The sequence below is a fragment of the Hevea brasiliensis genome, chromosome 1, assembly GCF_030052815.1.
Source record: "Hevea brasiliensis isolate MT/VB/25A 57/8 chromosome 1, ASM3005281v1, whole genome shotgun sequence".
Classification (NCBI taxonomy): Eukaryota; Viridiplantae; Streptophyta; class Magnoliopsida; order Malpighiales; family Euphorbiaceae; genus Hevea; species Hevea brasiliensis.
Window position 1 is genome coordinate 102,976,810 of NC_079493.1, and position 21,763 is coordinate 102,998,572.

Below are 21,763 nucleotides of genomic sequence, written 5' to 3' on the forward strand. Positions count from 1 at the left end.
GTTTGCAAAGCTATAACTTGGGCTGTGTAGGTTCCATTGGTGTTTGGCCAATTGGACATGAAACTAGACACAAAATGACACAACTTTGGTAAAGAAACCATGCCCATAAGACCAAACCAAGTGGACCAAAAGCCTGCCCCAATCCGGGTGTCCTGCAATCTGTTTCTGCAGAATGACCAAATGAATAGTGATTGTTCATTTGGCCATAACTTAGTGTAGAATGGCCCAATTGACCTAAACTTTTACCAGCAACAAGCTAAGATATAGATCAACAACTTTCATGAAGAAACCCACCCCAAATTATGACCAGAACCTATCCAACAAGGGAGTTGCAGTTACTGTTCACTGCACTGTAGATATGGTCAGTCTAGAAAAATTCCAATCCGTCCAGTTGTGGTTTTTGGACCATAACTTGAGCTACAAAACTCGAAATGGAGTGATTCAAAAAAAGAAATTCAACTAGACAAAATAAGGAACAACTTTCATGTTTATCATTTTTCCAAATTCTCACTACAACAGTAACTAATGGAACAATAAAAATAAGGTATCAAAACTGAAAATTCTACCCCATTAACTTTAAACTTAGAAATGGTATTGGCAACCAATACCAACAAATTTTGAATGCAAAATGTGGTATGTTGGGAGTATTAAAACCAATGTACCTATTGTCTATGCAAAAGTCAACATTTTTGTTGACTAATGAAGGGAATAGTAACACCAAAACTTGAAATTCAAAAATTGTAAAACTCAAAAGTGTCAAGTGCCCTAGTATACCTAACAAGATTGGTTTGGATAGCTTGGTATGCCAATAGGGTTCAGTTAGTAGTACTGCACATGGCATTATGCCATTCTGTGATTTCATGGTTTTCAGCCATTCTGACATTGTGTTGAGACTTGGCCTTGTGCTTAATGTTATTACAGCTTAATAGCTGTTCTGTTGCACACCGGGAGATACATATGTGACCGATGGTGTGACGGCCCGAGGTACTTGATACCCAGTGCCAGTTTACCCGTTTATCTAGTCCAGTCGTCCAATATAGGTTACTTGGGCAACCAAAAATGAAAGTGGATAAATTTAATGAAATAATGAATATAACAAGTACAAAATAAGTAAATCTACAAATACTCAACGAAAATTTATTTGCAATGAGATATCAATACATTCACTCCATATTTATTTTATGTTATTTATTTTTATTTTATTATTGGCACCACTAAGCATTATTGCTTAGCGCGTTGCTTTGCCACGCCGTGGGTTCTGGAGATCGACCAAGAGCCCAATAAACCACAAACTGGGTGAGACCTCCTGCAGCTCTGCATAGTGTCCGTGTCACCTCACCATCTTCAGTGCATTGGTAGGACACTAGGTTTCATTTTGGTATTTTGTAACTAACTTTTATTTTCTCATATGTAATTGGAACTTATGTAATGTATTTTGGTATTAATGTATATAGTGGAAATTGTGTTTGTGAATGAAAAAGTGAATATTTATTTATGACTTTTACATGATTATCATATGAGATGAATGATTGAGAAATGGAAATGTTGTTGAAAAACATATTGAGATTTTGTTGATGAAATGGAGTTTGGGATTGATTGGAAATGATTATTGGAAGTGTTTTTCACATGTTCCGAAGAACTGTTTTCTCCATTTTTAGCCGGTACTCTGCCGGATTTTCTATAAAATTTTCGGAACCTCAAATAAATTATAATTTCAATAAATGACTTAAATGAATTATATTTCACAAGTTATATTCAAAACTATGATAAGAATAAATTAAGGAAGAATAAAAATGATTAAGATAAAATAGAGTGTTCCGGTACACCGTGTGACATATCTTACTCGGATATACTGTAGACGGGTAAGGGGTGTCACATATTATGTTCTCTTTTAATTCCAGTTCTTGATTAAAAAGATTTTCTCATCAGAAACTCTTTTCTGATTAAATCTATCTGTCCTGGCCAGGAACTTGAAACATCAAGAACAATTAAATGAATATAGGATTTTATCTCTATTTACTTTGAGGAACAGATTCCATCTTGATTAACACCTACCTCCATATATAACTAGTAGGAGCCAATACATGCCCGTATACCCATACACAGTACAAGTATGAAAGCAGTATCAAACTCAAACTACCTATATACAAGATAACTGTGCTATCTCAGGTCTAAAGATTATATGCACTGATATGATTTATGACAAAACATTGACAAGAGTAAACTCCATGTGCTTATCATAAGTGTCACTGGTTCGGCCTACTTATCATTTATAAGTACCTATCATGTTTGTCATATGGCATGAGACTCACCATTCCATCTTATTTATATCTCATATAAATAACTTGGGAACAAACATGAATACAATCTTTCTGGATAAGTCATGTCCTTATTATGAAGTATCCTCGATTGTGAACCTATTTATGATACTTTGTGCTAGAAATAATGTCACTCATATTCTTAACAACTTAAGAATAATATTTCTAACAAAATATCAATGGACCTTTTCTATTACTCATAAATATATTATGTAAACGGAAAAGTGGAAAAGCCTTTTATTAATAAAAATATATACAAGATACATATTAAATGATATGCTCTAGGGCATACTACTAACAATAAATAAACCAAATAATGCTCATAAAAATCAAAGAAAATTTTTAGGAATGAAATGCACTAAGGTTAAACGAGCCGTAACCCCAGTGATGAGTAACCCGAAGGGAAAGTGACGGTGAAGGCCGTTAGCAACCCTAGACTCGGGGAAAACTTCATGAAATAATTTTTGGGACCTCAGGGAAGGATTATTGGGGTTCCCATGATAATAGAATGTTAAGAAAACACCAGGAAAATTTAATCATTCGGTATACACAATTTGGGCTCGTTAAGCCAAACGGAGGGCATTTTGGTCATTTTGTCTTCAGAGATGATTTTTGACCAACTTGTCTATTTATGCAAGTGAATTATATGACATAAAATATGAACAAATATTGATGAAAAATTATTTAAAAATGAATAGGAAAGGAAAGAAAATAAAATGAAAATAAATTAGATTTATTACCTAATCCTTAAGTAAGCATGAGGTCATTAAAATCTATGGCCAATCAAATTAAAAAAATACAATTATAATAAAAAAAAGGACAGATAAAGAAGTAAAAAATCTGGATTAACCATCAGCCTTCTTCCTCACATACAAGCCGCCCCCTTTGTTCCTCCAAAGCCAAGCTTTACAAAGCTTGATTTTCTTGGTTTTTCACCCACTAAACCCTAAGTTGTCAACACAAAATCTTGTTCTTTCCTCATAGTGAAGCTTTTGGGAGCAAAAGGAAGTATTAAAGAAGAGTTCTTACAAGTTGGAGATTAGCTCCATTAAAGGTTAGTGACCAAACTTGTTTTATCTCTTTCAATTCATGTTGAAGGAGTGGTATTTAATGCAAATTTGCAAGAAAATTGAGTAAACATCATGTGTATGTCCTGCTTAAAATTCCAACGACCTTGAACTTGGTAGGGATTTGAAGATTTCTTAGAGTTAAAATGATATTGTGGCTGCCCTTAACACTAATATATTGATTAAGAAGGTGAAGTGCAAGTGAATGCAATAATATAGAATGGTGGAGCTAGGGTTTGGACCCAAATTGAGACTTTGCTTATGTATTTGGTGAAAGAGAGTTTTAATGGTCAATTATTGACTATTTGGCTGTGTGTGAATCAGAAATGAAGTGGTTTGTGTAGTGGGAATTGAAGTTAGTGTGGCTACCCTTGGTGACCTGCAGGACTCTGCATGAGTCCAGCAGGTTTGGGCAGTAATAACTGGAGTTGTAGAGGTTCAATTGGTGCAAAGCTAATTGGACATGAAACTAGACACATAGTGGCACAACTTTGGTGAAGAAACCATGCCCATAAAACCAAACCAAGTTGACCTAAAGATTGCCCTAATCTGGGTGACCTACATTCTGCCTGGGCAAAATGACTAAATGAACAGTGTTTATTCATTTGGTCATAACTCAGTGTAGAAAGGTGCAATTGACCTGAAATTTTACCAGCAAATAGCTGAGACATATACCTACAACTTTCATGAAGAAACCTAACCTAAATTTTGAACATAACATGTTCAAAAGGTGACCTACAGTCACTGCCTCAAACACTGTAGATTTGGTCAGTCCAGAAAATCTGGGAAGTTGGCAATCCAGCCAGTCATGGTATTTAGGCCATAACTTGAGTTACAAAACTCCAAATGGAGTGATTCAAAAAAAGAAATGTAACTAGATGCAATAAAGAACAACTTTCATGTTGACAACTTTGCCAAATTCTCACTGCAAAAATGACTAATGGAACAGTAAATACAGAGCTTGAAATCTGAAAACTTTAAACAATTAACATTAAGCTTAGAAATGGTATTGGCAACCAATACCAACAATTTTAGAATGCAAAATGTGGTATGTTGGGAATATTAAAACCAATGTACCTATTGTCCATATAAAAGTCAACATTTTTGTTGACTAATGAAATGAATAGTAACACCTAAACTTGAATTTCAAGAATTGTATAATTTAAGAGTGTAGCATGCCCTAGTACACCTAGCAAGATTGGTTTGGATAGGTTGGCATGCTAATAGGGTTCTATTAGTAGTACTGCATATGGCTTCATGCCATTCTGTGTTTTATGGCTTCATGCCATTCACGTGTCATTCTGTGACATAATAGCCTTTGGCTATGTTGATTGAGTTGTTATACTTGGGTTTTATCCCTGATAATTATTACAGCTTATTAGCTGTTTTGTTGCACACCGGGAGACACAATGTGATCGATGGTGTGATGGTCCGAGGTACTTAGTACCCAGTGCCAGTTTACCCATTTATCCAGTCCAGTCGACTAGTAGAGGGTTACTCGAGCAATGATAATGAATCTTATAAAATTTTAATTGAATAATACTGCAATAAATGCCAGAAATTAAGTCTACCTAAAATGTAAACATACATTCTACATATTTATGTTATTTTAGTTATTTTATTTTATATTGTCACCACTAAGCAGAATTGCTTAGCGCATCACTTTTGCCACGCGCAGGTACTGGAGACATAGTTGGGGAGTCCAGCAGACCTCATACTGGGTGAGCTTTCAGATCTACACATAGAGTCCAAAGTCACCTCACATTTGCAGTGCATTGGTAGGACATTAGGCTATTTTTGGTCTTTTGTATTTGTAAACTTTTGTTATGTATATTTTAAACTCATGTAATTATTCTTTTGATGTAATTATTTATGAACCATGTTCAGTAAAATAAATTTGAGTATTTCTTATTGAGTTAAGTATGAAATGAAATGAATTGAATTTTGAGATATTGAAGTCAATTGAGAAATTGTTGAAAAGATGTTGGTGGTTGACTGAGATTGATATTATGATTATATTGGAAGTGTTTTTAACAGATTCAAAAGAACAGTTTTGCCAATTTACAGCCGGCACTCTGCCGGATTTTCTATAAAATTTATGAAAAATTCAGATTAATCAAAATTATAAATAAATGAATTAAAAAGGGTAAATTGTAATGAAAATATGATTTGGTGCTCCAGCACATTATGTGGCATATTTAGCTTGGCTACACTGTAGACGGGTAAGGGGTGTCACATTTAGTGGTATCAGAGTATCGGATTAGGCATTTCTGGGCATAGATAAAGTACATACCATTGTATTGCATTTGTAAGTGTTGAGGTGACACTGATGCAGATTTGTTTGTTTTCTTATTTTGATTAGGATATGGTTCCTGCTTCTCAAAGAGCAGTTGATGAAGAGGTGGAGAGTCGTGCTTCCCCAAGAGCTGAATCTGGGGGCAGGGGAGAATCTGCTCCACCAGCAGCTGAGGCACCTGCCCAACCTCAGTTTGCATTATTTCAACAAATGACCGAATTCTATCAGCAAATGATGGGGGCAATTCCACTACCACAACCACAGCCACAACCTCCATCAGCACCACAAAAGTCCCATATGGAGAAACTGCGAAAACATGGGGCTATGGATTTCTTTGGGAAGAAGGAGGATGATCCCATGACAATGGAAAACTGGTTGGATAGAATAATAAGAGTGCTGAAATAGCTTCATTGCACCCCCGAGTAGAACCTAGATGGTGCTGTGTCCCTACTTCAGGATGATGCATACCAGTGGTGGGACACATTAACCAGTGAGGTGTAACTGGAATGGATCACCTAGGAATTCTTCCTCACAGAGTTCAGGAAGAAATATGTCAGTAAAGTATATTTAGAAGAGAGAAGAAGAGAATTTATCAGTCTGAGACAGAGGCAACTATCAGTGGTAGAGTATGAGCGAGAATTCATCATACTGAGTCGGTATGGGAGGGAGATAGTCCCTACAGAGGCAGAGAGGTGTAGAAGGTTCTAAGAAGGGCTCAATGACAATATCAAAGTCATGATAACGGCATTGGAGATCACAGATTTTGCCAAATTAGTAGATGCTACATCGAAAGTAGAAAGGGTCCGAATAAATGAGCAAACTAGAAGGGAAAGACAGCAGAAGAGGGGTCCGGGTCCGTCCAGTTCATTTTCTACTCCCAGTAAGAAGAGTAAGGGTCCTCCTGCTCAGGGTTCAGGACAACCACAAGGTCAAGGTCAGTCCTATGGGCCCAGACCATAGTTTACACCTAGGAGAGGCCAGTCCACACCATCAGTGGGCAGCTCTCCAGAGACGGTTTTTAGGGGACCAGCCCCAGCATCTTCTGCCTATCCATACTGTCAGAAGTGGCACAAGGGGGACTGTTGGCGAGTGACTGGTGCATGCTTACAGTGTGGATCTACAGAACATCAGATAAAAAATTATCCGAAGAGGACTACTACAGCTGCCCCAACACAAGCAGACAGACCTGCTCCAGCACCACAAAGGGGTAGGAAGCCTGGTAAATCTGAAGCAGCTGGTCCATCACTGAGGCCTGCATCTGAGTCAGCTGAGAGGCCAGAGGCCAGAGTACCTGCCAGAGCCTATACCATTAGAGCTCAGGAAGAGCAAGATGCCCCGAACATCATCAGAGGTACGTTCTCCCTCTACAACACATCTGTGCATGCATGGGTGGATCCAGGATCCACTCATTCATACATCTGCATCAAACTACCCGTAGAGAGGAGAATTTCAATAGAGGAGAGTGATCAAGACATTCTGGTCACAAATCCACTAGGCCACAGTGTGGTAGTGAATAAGGTGTATAAAGGTTGCCCGTTGAGGATTCAGGGGTATGAATTCTCTGCAGACCTAATTGAGTTGCCCTTCCACGAGTTTGACGTGATTTTGGGAATGGACCGGTTGTCATGTCATCAGGCAATAGTTGATTGCAAATTGAAAAGGATTTCTCTGAAAACTTCTGAGGGTAATGAGATTATTGTTGTGGGTGAAAGGACAAATTTCCTGTCTAATATTATCTCAGCCACAGTTGCAAGAAGATTGATGAGAAAAGACTGTGAAGCTTACCTAGCACACGTGGTTGATACTAGGCAAGCTAAGTTGAACCTGTGTAATATACCCACAGTAAGAGACTTCCCAGATGTATTTCCTGAAAAATTGTCTGGTTTACTACCAGAAAGGGAAGTCGAGTTTGCTATTGAGGTAATGCCAGTTACAACACCAATTTCTATTGCTCCTTATAGGATGGCACCCACTGAATTGAGAGAGTTGAAAATTCAGTTGTAGGAGTTACTCGATAAGGGGTTCATACACCCCAGTGTGTCACCATGGGGAGCTCCGGTGCTATTTGTGAAGAAGAAGGATGGAACCTTGAGATTGTGTATTGATTACCGGCAGTTGAATAAAGTAACTGTGAAGAATAAATATCTGTTGCCCAGAATTGACGATCTGTTTGATCAGTTAAAGGGAGCCGGTGTATTTTCAAAAATTGATCTTAGATCAGGGTATCCTCAGTTAAGGGTAAAGGATACAGATGTGTCAAAAACTGCATTTAGAACCCAGTATGTGTATTATGAATTTCTGGTGATATCGTTTGGGTTAACAAATGCACCAGCAGCATTTATGGACCTTATGAACCGTATCTTCCATCCATATTTAGATCGGTTTGTAGTGGTTTTTATTGATGATATTCTGGTGTATTCCAAGACCAGAGAAGAACATGATGAACATTTGAGGATTATTCTGCAAACCCTGTGATAAAAGAAGCTGTATGTTAAGCTGTCCAAGTGTGACTTTTGGATGAGTGAAATCTCCTTCCTTGGACACATAGTATCAGCAGAGAGGACTAGAGTGGATCCCAAAAAGATAGAAGCAGTGATGGAATGGAAGCCTCCCAGAAATACAACTAAGGTCAGAAGTTTCTTGGGGCTAGCTGGGTATTACAGAAGATTTGTGAAGGGGTTTTCTCTTATAGCTGCTCCAATGACCAAGTTGTTACACAAAAATGTGAAATTTGGCTGGAACGACAAGTGCCAAGCTAGTTTTGAAAGGCTAAAGGCTATGTTGACAGAAGCACCAGTGTTAACACAGCCAGTGTCGGGAAAAGACTTTGTGGTCTATAGTGATGCCTCGCATAATGGGTTAGGGTGTGTATTGATGCAAGAGGGGAAAGTGATCGCCTATGCTTCCAAGCAGTTAAGGCCACATGAACAGAACTACCCTACTCATGACCTGGAGTTAGCAGTAATTATCTTCGCACTAAAGATATGGAGTCATTATTTATATGGTGAAAAATGCTACATCTATACAGACCACAAGAGTCTAAAATATTTGCCAATGCAGAAGGAGCTCAATCTTAGATAGAGGCGATGGATTGAGTTCCTAAAGGACTATGATTGTGTGATAGATTATCATCCTAGGAAGGCAAATGTAGTTGTTGATGCCTTGAGTAGGAAGTCCATCACAGCTTTAAGATCACTAAATGCCCGTCTGTCCTTAGCTCAAGATGGAGCTATTTTGGCTGAGTTATAAGTGAGTCCATACCTGCTACAGCAGATACAAGATGGGCAGAAGGTAGATGAAAAATTAATGGCTATTGTAGGTAAAATTCCAAAAGGGAAAGAAATTGATTATGAGGTGAAAGCAGATGGGTGTCTCTACTACAGAGGAAGAGTGTGTGTACCAGATGATGGGAAACTGAAGACTAGTATTCTGAAACAAGCACACACTAGTGTTTATGCTATGCACCCGGGAAGCACAAAAATGTATAATGATTTGAAGCCTCATTATTGGTGGCCTGGTATGAAAAAGGATATAGCTGACTATGTGACTAAGTGTTTGACATGTCGCAAGTTAAGCAGAACATCAAGTTCCATCAGATTGCTACTGACCTATAAGCATACGAATGGAAATGGGACCGTCACTATAGATTTTGTTAGTGGTTTACCTATAACCCAAAAAAAGCATGATACAGTATGGGTGAACGTGGATAGATTAACGGTCGGACATTTTTCTGCCAGTTAGGATTGACTACTCACTGGAGAAGCTAGCAGAATTGTATATCAGTGAGATAGTTAGACTACATGGAATCTCACTTTCCATCATATCTGATCGAGACCTAAGGTTTACATCAAGATTCTGGAAAAAGTTGCAAGAAGCCTTGGGCACACAACTCTACTTTAGCACGGCTTTTCATCCTCAGACGGATGGACAGTCGGAATGAGTAATCTAGGTAAACCTAGAAACTAATTGAATTTTCACAATTAATAAATTGAAATGATAGTAACAATGTGAATTATGTGATAGATCCTAGAGGATATGCTGAGGAGTTGTGTCATTGAGTTTGAGGGAAGTTGGGATAGATACCTCCCACTGGCAAAATTTGCATATAACAATAGCTACTAAACTAGCATTCAAATGGCCCCATATGAAGCACTGTATGGGAGAAAGTGTAGAACCCCAGTATGTTGGACTGAATTGGGCGAAGATAAGCTGGTTGGACCAAACATGGTGAAACAGACTGAGGAGAAAGTGAAGATAATCAAAGCTAACTTGAAGGTTGCCTCAGATAGACATAAATCTTATGCCGACTTGAAGAGAAAAGAGATAGAGTATGTAGTTGGCGACAAAGTGTTTCTCAAAGTCTCACCGTGGAAGAAAGTACTGAGGTTTGGAAGAAAGGGTAAGTTAAGTCCTAGGGTCATTGGCCCATATGAAGTCATTGAACATGTGGGACCAGTGGCCTATCGGCTAGCTTTACCACCAGAACTGGATAAGATCCATAATGTATTCCATGTTTCTATGTTAAGAAGATATCGCTCAGACCCTTCACATATCATCTCCATGGAAGAGATTGAAATCTAACCAGACTTGACATATGCAGAAGAACCCATACGAATCCTAGCTCGGGAAGTGAAGGAATTGAGAAATAAACAAATTCCACTGGTGAAAGTACTTTGGAGGCACCATAATACCGAGGAGGCAACTTGAGAAAGTGAAGAAACGATGAGGCAACAATTCCCTCAACTGTTTGCATCAGGTAAATTTCGAGGACGAAATTTTTATTAGAGGGGAAGAGTTGTATCATCCTTACTTTAGCTAGTCCGTACAGTCTACTGTTCCGGTGACCAATGTCAGCCTGGGTAGCTAGAATGTTTGAAATTATAAATAGACTAGATTGAGGAGTTATAAATAAACCCAATAATGCTCATAAAAATCAAAGAAAATTTTTAGGAATGAAATGCACTAAGGTTAAACGGGCCGTAACCTCAGTGATGAGTAACCCGAAGGGAAAGTGACAGTGAAGGCCGTTAGCAACCCTAGACTTGGGGAAAACTTCATGAAATAATTTTTGGAACCTCAGGGAAGGATTATTGGGGTTTCCATGATAATAGAATGTTAAGAAAAAAACCAGAAAAATTTAATCAATCGGTACACACAATTTTGACTCGTTAAGCCAAACGGAGGGCATTTTGGTCATTTCATCTTCAGAGATGATTTTTGACCAACTTGTCCATTTATGAAAATGAATTATATGACATAAAATATGAACAAATATTGATGAAAAATTATTTAAAAATGAATAGGAAAGGAAAGAAAAGAAAATAAAAATAAATTGGATTTATTACCTAATCCTTAAGTAAGCATGAGGTCATTAAAATCTATGGCCAATCAAAGTAAAAAAAATACAATTATAATACAAAAAAAAGGGGCAGATAAAGAAGTCAAAAATCTGAAATAACCATCAGCCTTCTTCCTCCCATACAAGCCGCCCCCTTTATTCCTCCATAGCCAAGCTTTACAAAGCTTGATTTTCTCAGTTTTTCACCCACTAAACCCTAAGTTGTCAACACAAAATCTTGTTCTTTCCTCATAGTGAAGCTTTTGGGAGCAAAAGGAAGTATTAAAGAAGAGTTCTTACAAGTTGGAGATTAGCTCCATTAAAGGTTAGTGACCAAACTTATTTTGTCTCTTTCAATTCATGTTGAAGGAGTTTTATTTAATGCAAATTTGCAAGAAAATTGAGTAAACATCATGTGTATGTCCTACTTAAAATTCTAGCAGCCTTGAACTTGGTAGGGATTTGAAGATTTCTTAGAGTTAAAATGATATTGTGGCTGCCCTTAACACTAATATATTGATTAGGAAGGTGAAGTGCAAGTGAATGCAACAATATAGAATGGTGGAGCAAGGGTTTGGACCCAAATTGAAACTTTGTTTATGTATTTGGTGAAAGAGAGTTTTAATGGTCAATTATTGACCATTTGGCTATGTGTGAATCAGAAATGAAGTGGTTTGTGTAGTGGGAATTGAAGTTAGTGTGGCTGCCCTTGGTGACCTGCAGGACTGGGCATGAGTCCAGCAGGTTTGGGCAGCAATAACTGGAGTTGTAGAGGTTCAATTGGTACAAAGCTAAACATAGTGGCGCAACTTTGGTGAAGAAACCATGCCCATAAAACCAAACCAAGTTAACCTAAAGATTGCCCTAATCCGGGTGACCTGCATTCTGCCTAGGCAAAATAACCAAATGAACAGTGTTTATTCATTTGGTCATAACTCAGTGTAGAAAGGTCCAATTGACCTGAAATTTTACCAGCAAATAGCTGAGACATATACCTACAACTTTTATGAAGAAACCTAACCTAAATTTTGACCATAACATGTTCAAAAGGTGACCTGCAATCACTATCCCAAACACCATAGATTTGGTCAGTCTAGAAAATCTGGGAAGTTGGCAATCCAGCCAGTCATGGTATTTAGGCCATAACTTGAGCTACAAAACTCCAAATGGAGTAATTCAAAAAAAGAAATGTAACTAGACACAATAAGAAACAACTTTCATGTTGACAACTTTGCCAAATTCCCATTGTAAAAATGACTAATGGAACAGTAAATACAAAGCTTGAAATCTGAAAATTTTAAACAATTAACATTAAGCTTAGAAATGGTATTGGCAACCAATGCCAACAATTTTAGAATGCAAAATGTGGTATGTTGGGAATATTAAAACCAATGTACCTATTGTCCATGTAAAAGTCAACATTTTTATTGACTAATGAAATAAATAGTAACACCTAAACTTAAATTTCAAGAATTGTATTTACTGTTTTTGGTCTATTGTATTTGTAAACTTTTGTTATGTATATTTTAAACTCATGTAATTATGCTTTTGATGTAAGTATTTATGAACCATGTTCAGTAAAATAAATTTGAGTATTTCTTATTGAGTTGAGTATGAAATGAAATGAATTGAATTTTGAGATATTGAAGTCAATTGAGAAATTGTTGAAAAGATGTTGGTGGTTGATTGAGATTGATATTATGATTATATTGAAAGTGTTTTTAACAGATTCAGAAGAACTGTTTTGCTAATTTACAGCCGGCACTCTGCCAGATTTTCTATAAAATTTGTGAAAAATTCGGATTAATCAAAATTATAAATAAATGAATTAAAAAGGGTAAATTATAATGAAAATATGATTTGGTGCTCCGGCACACTGGGTGGCAAATCTAGCTCGGCTACACTGTAGACGGGTAAGGGGTGTCACATAATTCATATTAAAATCAGTAATGAAGTCATAAATAAATCATAATTCATTTAAACTGTGCTTATATTTTAATAAGACACTTCAACGAAACGTCTTCATCTGACATGTCATTGTGCGATGCATACATAGGAGATGTTAGGATATTATTAACCTCACCTGTCGATAATCCATGACCAACTACCATTGCTTAGTCTCTTGCCCACTTTAGCATATAATACCGGCTTTGATGGAGTAAGAGCCTATTATTTTCATCACGAATTCTCCTAACAACTTTTTCATATGTGTGGATGTTTGTCTTATTTACTGCAGTTGAATGTTGCTTGACAATCTTACCTCCTAAGTCTCATAGGGCTTCAACTAGTTTCTCTAATTATGCAAGTCGATAGCTCCATTTACGGCGTAGTCCAGTGTAATATTCCTTATGATCACAATGTTTCTCCTTTTGGTATTCATTACGGAATTTAGGAAGAACCCTCTTCCTTCTTCTATTAGTGGTTTAACTGCCTTCTATGAATAATATACCAAAAAATTATTGATATTGGTTAATTGCATTCAAATAAAAATATAATATGTATTGTCACTTTTATGCATAACAAAACAACAGTTGAGTTATCATTGCTATTGTATAAAAAAAAATGTTACGTATGTTTTGTCACTTTTCTAGCATTATTTACATTATTATGTGTTGTCACAATTTATTTTTGTATTACTCATTAAAAGTATGACAAGTCAATAAGTGACAGCTTAGTAATAATGCACGACATGTACTTATTAGTGTACTCATTTCTATTGTTTATAAAGTGACATGTCAAATTTTAATTATTTTGTTTCAACTATATATAAAAATGTGTGTGTGTGTGTGTGTGTTTGAATAAATGGTCATTATCAAATTCACTCTAAGCATTTTTAAAGCACAAACTGCGGTTTAAAATGTGAGAAATAGGTTGCATAATATGTCTTAAGTAAATTCGATGCCAGGAAGATGCATAATTGAGCATCTTATTGAGGTTAACAAATTCTTACAAAAAATTATTAATACTAGCTGCCAACTACAAGAAATTGAGAAAGTAAATGTCCTTACTAAAACTATACCCCTACTATATTTGCATTCATTAATACAAATTTAGGGATAAGAATGTGTTGACACTTATGATGAACTAGTGTTAACATTTTTCCCTGAAGAAGTGATCCCAAATCTAAATTATTCATTAACATAGATGCAAACTCTACCTCTTCCATAAGAGAGATATTATAAGAGGGTAAACACCAAAATATCTGGTATGCATATACATATAGTGTTACTTAAAGTTTTATATAAAGATTGTTATATAAATTGGTTTACTATTGTAACATTTATATTAAATATGTGAATGCATATCGTGCAAGGGAAGAATTCGGGGATAATAGTTTTCACTTATATGAATATATGAGACAACTGAAAAGTCATTGCCATTTCAAACCATTTCAAAGTTGCCAAGTGAATAATTGAAGGTGAAAAATATGGACATTGCAAGAAAACTCAATAGTATTTATCTAAGTATTATGCACTGTAGTCATTAATGTAGAGATTTATGTTTATTAAAAACATGTACTAGTAAATTCGTGGAGAATTTAACTTTAAGGACTTCTGTTTATTATATATCAACATTATTGTTTGGATTTATCTTTACATTTAATTGTCATTGTCTATATTATATAATCTATATTAATTGTTAATTAAATAGTTACATTTTAGGAAAAAACATGATGAAAAATGATGACATAATAAATAAATTTCACAGAATAGATTAAATGTGATTTTTTTTTTTGCGAAGTCATTAATGAAACGTACAAAACACATATAATTAAAAAAAAAGGAAGATAATATTAAAAAAGTCATGTACCACACCCCCGATGCCTCCTCTATCCTGCATTATGCAAAGCACCAGTCCACCTTCCATGTCTGTGATGCTTGTCCTGATGTTCAAGTTCATCGACATCCTATGTCGACATTAGCCAAAGTTAAGGTAATGTTTGTTGTATGATTAAAGAGGGACCTGGCTAATCACGCATGAACTTGAATCATAATGGCCAAAAAGTCTCATTCTTGAAGGGATAGTCCTTAGTCTAGATTCATAAGGTGCAAAATACATATCAAAAGCTTCTGCACCACCCAAGTCATACCTAGATGTTGAAAGTGCATTGGTGTACAATCGTGAGAAAAGGGTAAACATTGCATCAAAAGGCGTCCTCTCATGCTAAATCTCAATGAAGTCGAAGGATGTCCTTTCTTGCTGGGTCGTATGATATAAAGAAGAAAACATCCACTGTGCAAAAAGGCCTGGCATGGATGAATTAGGAGTCCAATCTGTGTACTGGCTCTATAAAAAGTCTGTGAATGTTGGAATGGATGTCGATGGACCAGCATCATGAAATTGGGAAAGATGAATCAACGATGGACAACCCCCAGCATAAGTCTCGAATGAATGGTAAAATACAAGGTGAGGCACCATGTCATTATATGTCATTGTAGCCAGCTGTGCTAGCTCCTTTCATCTTCCTCCACCACCCTTATACCTTCTCTGCTATTGCTAAAGCTGTGCAACAGGTGGGTTTTCTAACAAGTCCCAAAAAACATGGGCTGGTGGGGCCGGATCTAGATATGGTGATCGAGTAATTAGATGATTCTCCTCATCTAGATCCCGTAGCATGTTTAGGGCTAATTTTTTACTATATGCAACTTTTTATGGGGTCAAGTCTACCAATGAAGTAAGTAATTCCTCCAAACCATCTTTCTACAAAACACATTGTTAATTAGAACAAAATTTCACACTTTATTATTTATTTAAATTTTAATTTTAGATTAAGAAAAATTTAGGCATGATAATTTACCATAGAACCTATAGTAACCCCTGTCATTGATATACATCATCTAGGCACTCGACGATGCCACTTAATGTACTATGAATGGTGGTGGAGTGGCCTCATAACAGCTTCGTTGGGGATAATGAATTGATGTCATCTATCCCACTTATTAATATATTGGGCATGAAATGTTGCCCAATCACCATCACCTTGTCAAAGCAAAGTTTGATACAGTGCGTCAGTTTAACTCAACATGCGTGGAATTAACTATTACAGCCTAAATTATTGTAAGACCTTATTAGGTTAGTGCCATTCAATAATGTGGAAGAATATAAGTAATACCTTCGCCCGCCACACACCCTCCCCTTATAAGCAATATTAAGGCAAAGCATTTACTACAACTTGGGTGTATGGTTCCCATTTAAACTGTAAAATATAAACAAACACAAAAACTAATTGTAAGAATGATATCATAAGAATAAGATTATTTTAAAAATTAATTTAATACAAACATATTATGATGTTTCTTATATCGTGATCCTCCATTTTATCAATATTGTGTATGATTTGTAGCAGTACATAGGTGGTTACCTTAACCTGTTGCCTATAACTCCACCTGCAAAGTTAACCATTAAATTTTTACGTAATGAAAATATTTTTAAATTTTGCATTGGATATAAAAAGTTATATTAATATACATACATACTACCCAATGGAGCATCATCACGCTGTACTGGATTTTGTAAGGAGAGAGCAACCGTCTTAATTCTCTCCCTTGCCCAAATCTACAAGATGAATATGGCACTTGAGATCTCTCTAGTTTTAAGATTAGCTCCCTAGCAAAACTCCCTATATAAATATGCCAAGCATGCTGCCCGTCTCATATCCTCAAGAAGTGGCAGGAACATCAAGTTAACACATGTATTGGACTTGTCATTAAAAAGGGATCCTCTAATTAGACGCAGTATGTAGGCCTATGCATAAATAAGCAAAGTGGAGTCGTTGACTCCATGAGGAATCATTTCAAATTGTTGTGCAAGCCATGTCACATATAGTTTGCATCCTTTAAATGCTTGTGGAGATGGCCTTATGCCTAGATATTCTTCGCAAATAGATGGCCAATCCAACCTTGAATTGCCAGTGACCACTTCACCATCAATGGGCTATCCAGTAATTATGCCAATGTCTTATGTAGTGATAGTGCACTCTCTAAAAGGCAACATGAATGTGTGCACCTCTGGCCTCTAACATTCTACTAGAGTTGATTTTAGATGCCAATCCAATGCAAAAAAAACCTCATGTGAGCTACTCCAATAAAACCACTGTCCTTCAAAAGTGGAATGAGCAAAGCTAGAGGGGCATCCAAGTGCAGCACATCTGCATGTCTTCTGCAGGTTAGACAGGTTAGAACGTCTTCCTGCATTGTAGATTCCCAAATGAACTCTGAGCGATGACCTTTCTAGTGTCTGAGTATAGATGGGTTTGATGGACCTAGTCTAAGGTAATTTCTACTGTCCACTTGTTCTTATTCCATTCCTGTAAAAGTTAAAAATAAAGTTATTAATATCTAACTGCACTGCATAATGGCAAATTAAAAGGTTTAAAGTATAAAATAAATAAAAAAATTATGTCCAAACTACCAACATGTTAGGGAATATGGCTAAGTACTTAATACTTGATTAAAATTATAGAGCAACTTATCTTTAAATTCAATTTACATAGTTTATATATTATCAGAACATATGATTTCATAATAGTTAACTATTATATCTATTAATTTTTGCAATGCATTAAAATAATTTATATTTTTATTAAATTTTCTAATTGCACTACAAATATTAACATATACAACAATTTACCATTTCCAAATCATCTACTCTCAAATTTTCAAAACAATGTAGATTGAATTTAAAAATAAGATGATCTATAAATTTAAGCAAGTATTTAGTAATTAGTAATATTCTCTAACGTATTAGTAGTGTGGACAAGAAAATTTTGTCTAAATGTTATACTTAATAACTTTTTTAATTTGTCTCTACATAATTCAATTGAATGTTAATAAATGTATTATTAACATGCCTTTGTAAAATTGATATGATATTTTGTACATGTGAAACCAACCTCAACAACGATAATGTAGAATTAATATAACAATTAAAAATAACAGTTAAAATTCATATAATATAAATAAATAATCATATTCAATTCCCCACACACTAAATATTAAACATAGCACAAAATTTTATTTATTTGGACATTAATCATACTAACATTATTGCAATTACATATTAAATAAATTATATAAATAAAAGATTTTAATTAATATATTTTTATTTATAAATAAATTAAATAATTAATATATATATATATATATATATATATATATAAGCATTCATATTGCATAACAAATATATAAATATAACCGAACATTTTAATCTTCATATAAATTATATTTTCCACAAAATATTACAAAGTTACAACAAATATCTCACAATATTAAATAGTTTAAATTCACAAAAATTTAATATATATATATATATACACACTTAAAATTTTACAATATATTTTATAATTAAAATAATTTTAATTCTTATAAAATTTCATATCTGTCTAAATCTACCATTTTCATACTTATATTAACAATTAATTTTTTAAAAATTTTAATATCATTTAAAAATATTAAATTAAATCATTTTTATTTTTATCAATATAAAATATTAAATAATTATTTCACACTATAACTTTTTCACATTAAAAATATAATTCTAAAAATATAATTATATTAAACTATTTGAAACTAATCATATAATTTTCTTTATTTTTCTTTTATTTAAAAAAAAATTATTTTTCACACTTATTCTTCTAAAGTAATAATATCCCTAATCTTAACATTATTTTCAAAATTACCCCTAACCTAACACAAAATTTCTAAAACTTGTAGAAAAAATCAATTTTATAACATATAACATAAAACAAAATATACTATAACAATTTCTAAATTAAATTTATTATATAGCATCAACCATAAAATTACCTCAACAATATTGCCCTCCTTCCTTTCTCTAGAGAAAGAGACAGAGAGATTGCCAGAGTGTGAAAGATAAAGGAGTGAATACAATTTTTTTTTTTCTGAAGAGAAACATAATGGGTGAGCGTTGGAGAGCCGGTGAAATATAAATTGGTGTTTAAATGTTAGACGCAACTATAAGCAACGTCCATTGCTTTAGTCACATTGAGAATCTAGCAAGTGAAAGCAAGTTAGCTAGATGCTATCCATGCTTGTGTCTAGCTACCTCTGTGCCCTAGATTCCTACACGCTGAGTCCGCAAATGCACGCCTAAAGCTAGACACTACTAAGGCTAGTATTCAGCTACTGCTATTGTAGTCTGCTAACACATTTCTAGCTAGGCGGTGGCCTTGGTAGTGTCTAGCTACTCCCTTCCAAATTTTTATTAGTTTTTTGACTTTTCAAAGAAACAATAATTTTTTAAAAACATTTTGAACATGTTGGACACTATACACAGTAGAGTCTCTCACTCTTTCTCTATTCCAAGTTAGCAACCCTCGTCCCCTTTCGGTAAATTGCTTTTTAGCTTGCCACTTTTTCGAAAAAAAAAAGTCCTTAAAAGCTTCCCAAAAGGAGTCCATGCACAAGAGGTTCTCAATTTGAGATGAGGGATTACTAATCCAAGAGTTACTTGCATATAATTTAGATGTAAATTTAGCAATCCAATTTGCAAATCTATTTGAAATTCAATTTGAAAAATACTAACAAATAAGTCGGTGTGTGTGTCTATGGTAAAAAACTTAAGACAATATGGGTCGGTCTTTCAAAATCTCATATTAATTATATATATATATATATATATATATATATTTGGGCTTATAAAAATTAGTGCACTTTAATAAAATTATTATAATTTTACTGAAGAATATATCCTTTCCTTAAGTTTGTGTGTGCATGTATATTTACATTTGATAAAAAAAAATTTATTTGAAATTATTCTGATTAACACAACCTGGTTTGAAGGCGCACCTCCTTATCATATGACTTGATATATGTTTCCATGTGTTAATTCTGGAAAAGTTTTCTTGCTCTCTTTATAGTCTCTGAGGTAAAAGGCCCAATTGATTGAAAGTTGGAAGGATTTGATAAACAAATTAAATTGAGTGGAAAAGAAACCATGAGCCCAATGTCATTGTTAGAGGATAGGATAATTAGGACCCACAAACTTTTCATTATTAATGTTAGACGAGGATAACAGTAGACAGTGAGTCACAGTAGTGGATTCCCATTGACCTTTTTGATAATGTCTTGGAAAGTGATATTGTCTGCTTTTTTCTGTATAAAAAATCTCAAGGAAGATATCTTTGAGATTCTTCTACTTAATTCTCAGACAATTTATCAACTCCATTTTCAACTTGTTATAATGATGCAGATAGATTCTCTCATCTAGTTACTGTGGTAATAGTGATGAATCTGCTAAAAATTAGACAACTCAGAACAACAGCATCAGAAGTAACTGAGTGACACCTCTGGGAAACGTTAACTGCTGCTGAAGCGTGGTTTTGTTCATATAACAAAAGCTATATTATCCTGAAAAAGATTTTTTATTTAGTGCAAGTAATTCTTTCAACCTGCGTTCAGCATTTAATATAATTTTTCAAATTTATATGATAATATGTTACTATTTTATTAATTTAAATAATAATTTTTTTCACTCCCATCACTTTTCTTTAATTTTTTATTTATGAATTATTCTCACCCACTTATTTCTCTTTAATTTCACCTTAAAATTATATTGTTTTCTCTTCTAAATATTATTTTATTAAAAATAATAAAAGTGTTGTTAAAAAAATATGAATATAATCTATTTTTTATCTAAAAGAAAAAAGCATTCCATCAAAGCTTTATGCAATATGCTTATTTTTAGTCCCCCACTAAATATATTCCATTAAAGTTTTAAGATATTATATTTTGTATGATATTTAAATTAATTTAAAATAATTAGATGAATTTCAATCTATCAACATATTAAATCAATTAATTTAAATTCCATCAAGAGTTTTGCTTGTATTACATTCAATGTAACACTATTCAACATTTTTCTTTCTAAAATATCTCAATTAAATTAGGTGCTTAAGGCATTAAATCTAAATAATTTAACCTTTTAGTTTTTAGTTAATTTAGGTATTTATCACTTAATGATTACTAAAACTCTTAAAGGCATCCTATCAATTGGTGAATAAGTTTTATTTATTTTTTTTTATATACAAATTGCATTAATTGACAATAATTCTGTTTTCTTTTTATACATATTAGGACAAAATGGATGCATTTATAAGATTTTTTTACGTATATGATGATCAAATTCTTATCTTTTCAATTTAGACAACATTTATAATATATATTAGTAATTTAATTTTTAATTTGTATAAACATATTATTATAAAATAAATAAGTAACACATATTAAAAATTTTAAAAATAAAATAAGGTTTTAAATCTATTTTATATATATATATATATATATATATATATATATATATAAACTTCTTTTTTAGATAATTTTTTTTAATGATTACTCAAATTAATTATCACAAATAATTATCTTTTATTATTATTGATTGTGAAAAATAAATTTATAACATAAATAAAATTAGTGAGGTAGTTAATTGTTATTTTAACGTATTCTTATTTTTTTTTTCTAATTATATAAATTTTTGCTAATTTTGTCTCTATTACTGTATAATTGATCATATATATATATATATATATATATATATATATATATATATATATATATATATATATATATATATATATATATATCTAAAAATGTATATCTTAAAATATAAAAGAATATTTTTATTGAAAAAAAAAATAAAACATATGGACTTTTTAAGTTTTTAATATCAATTTTTATTATTACAATAAATAAAATTATTATCAACCATAAATTTTAAGGCCTTG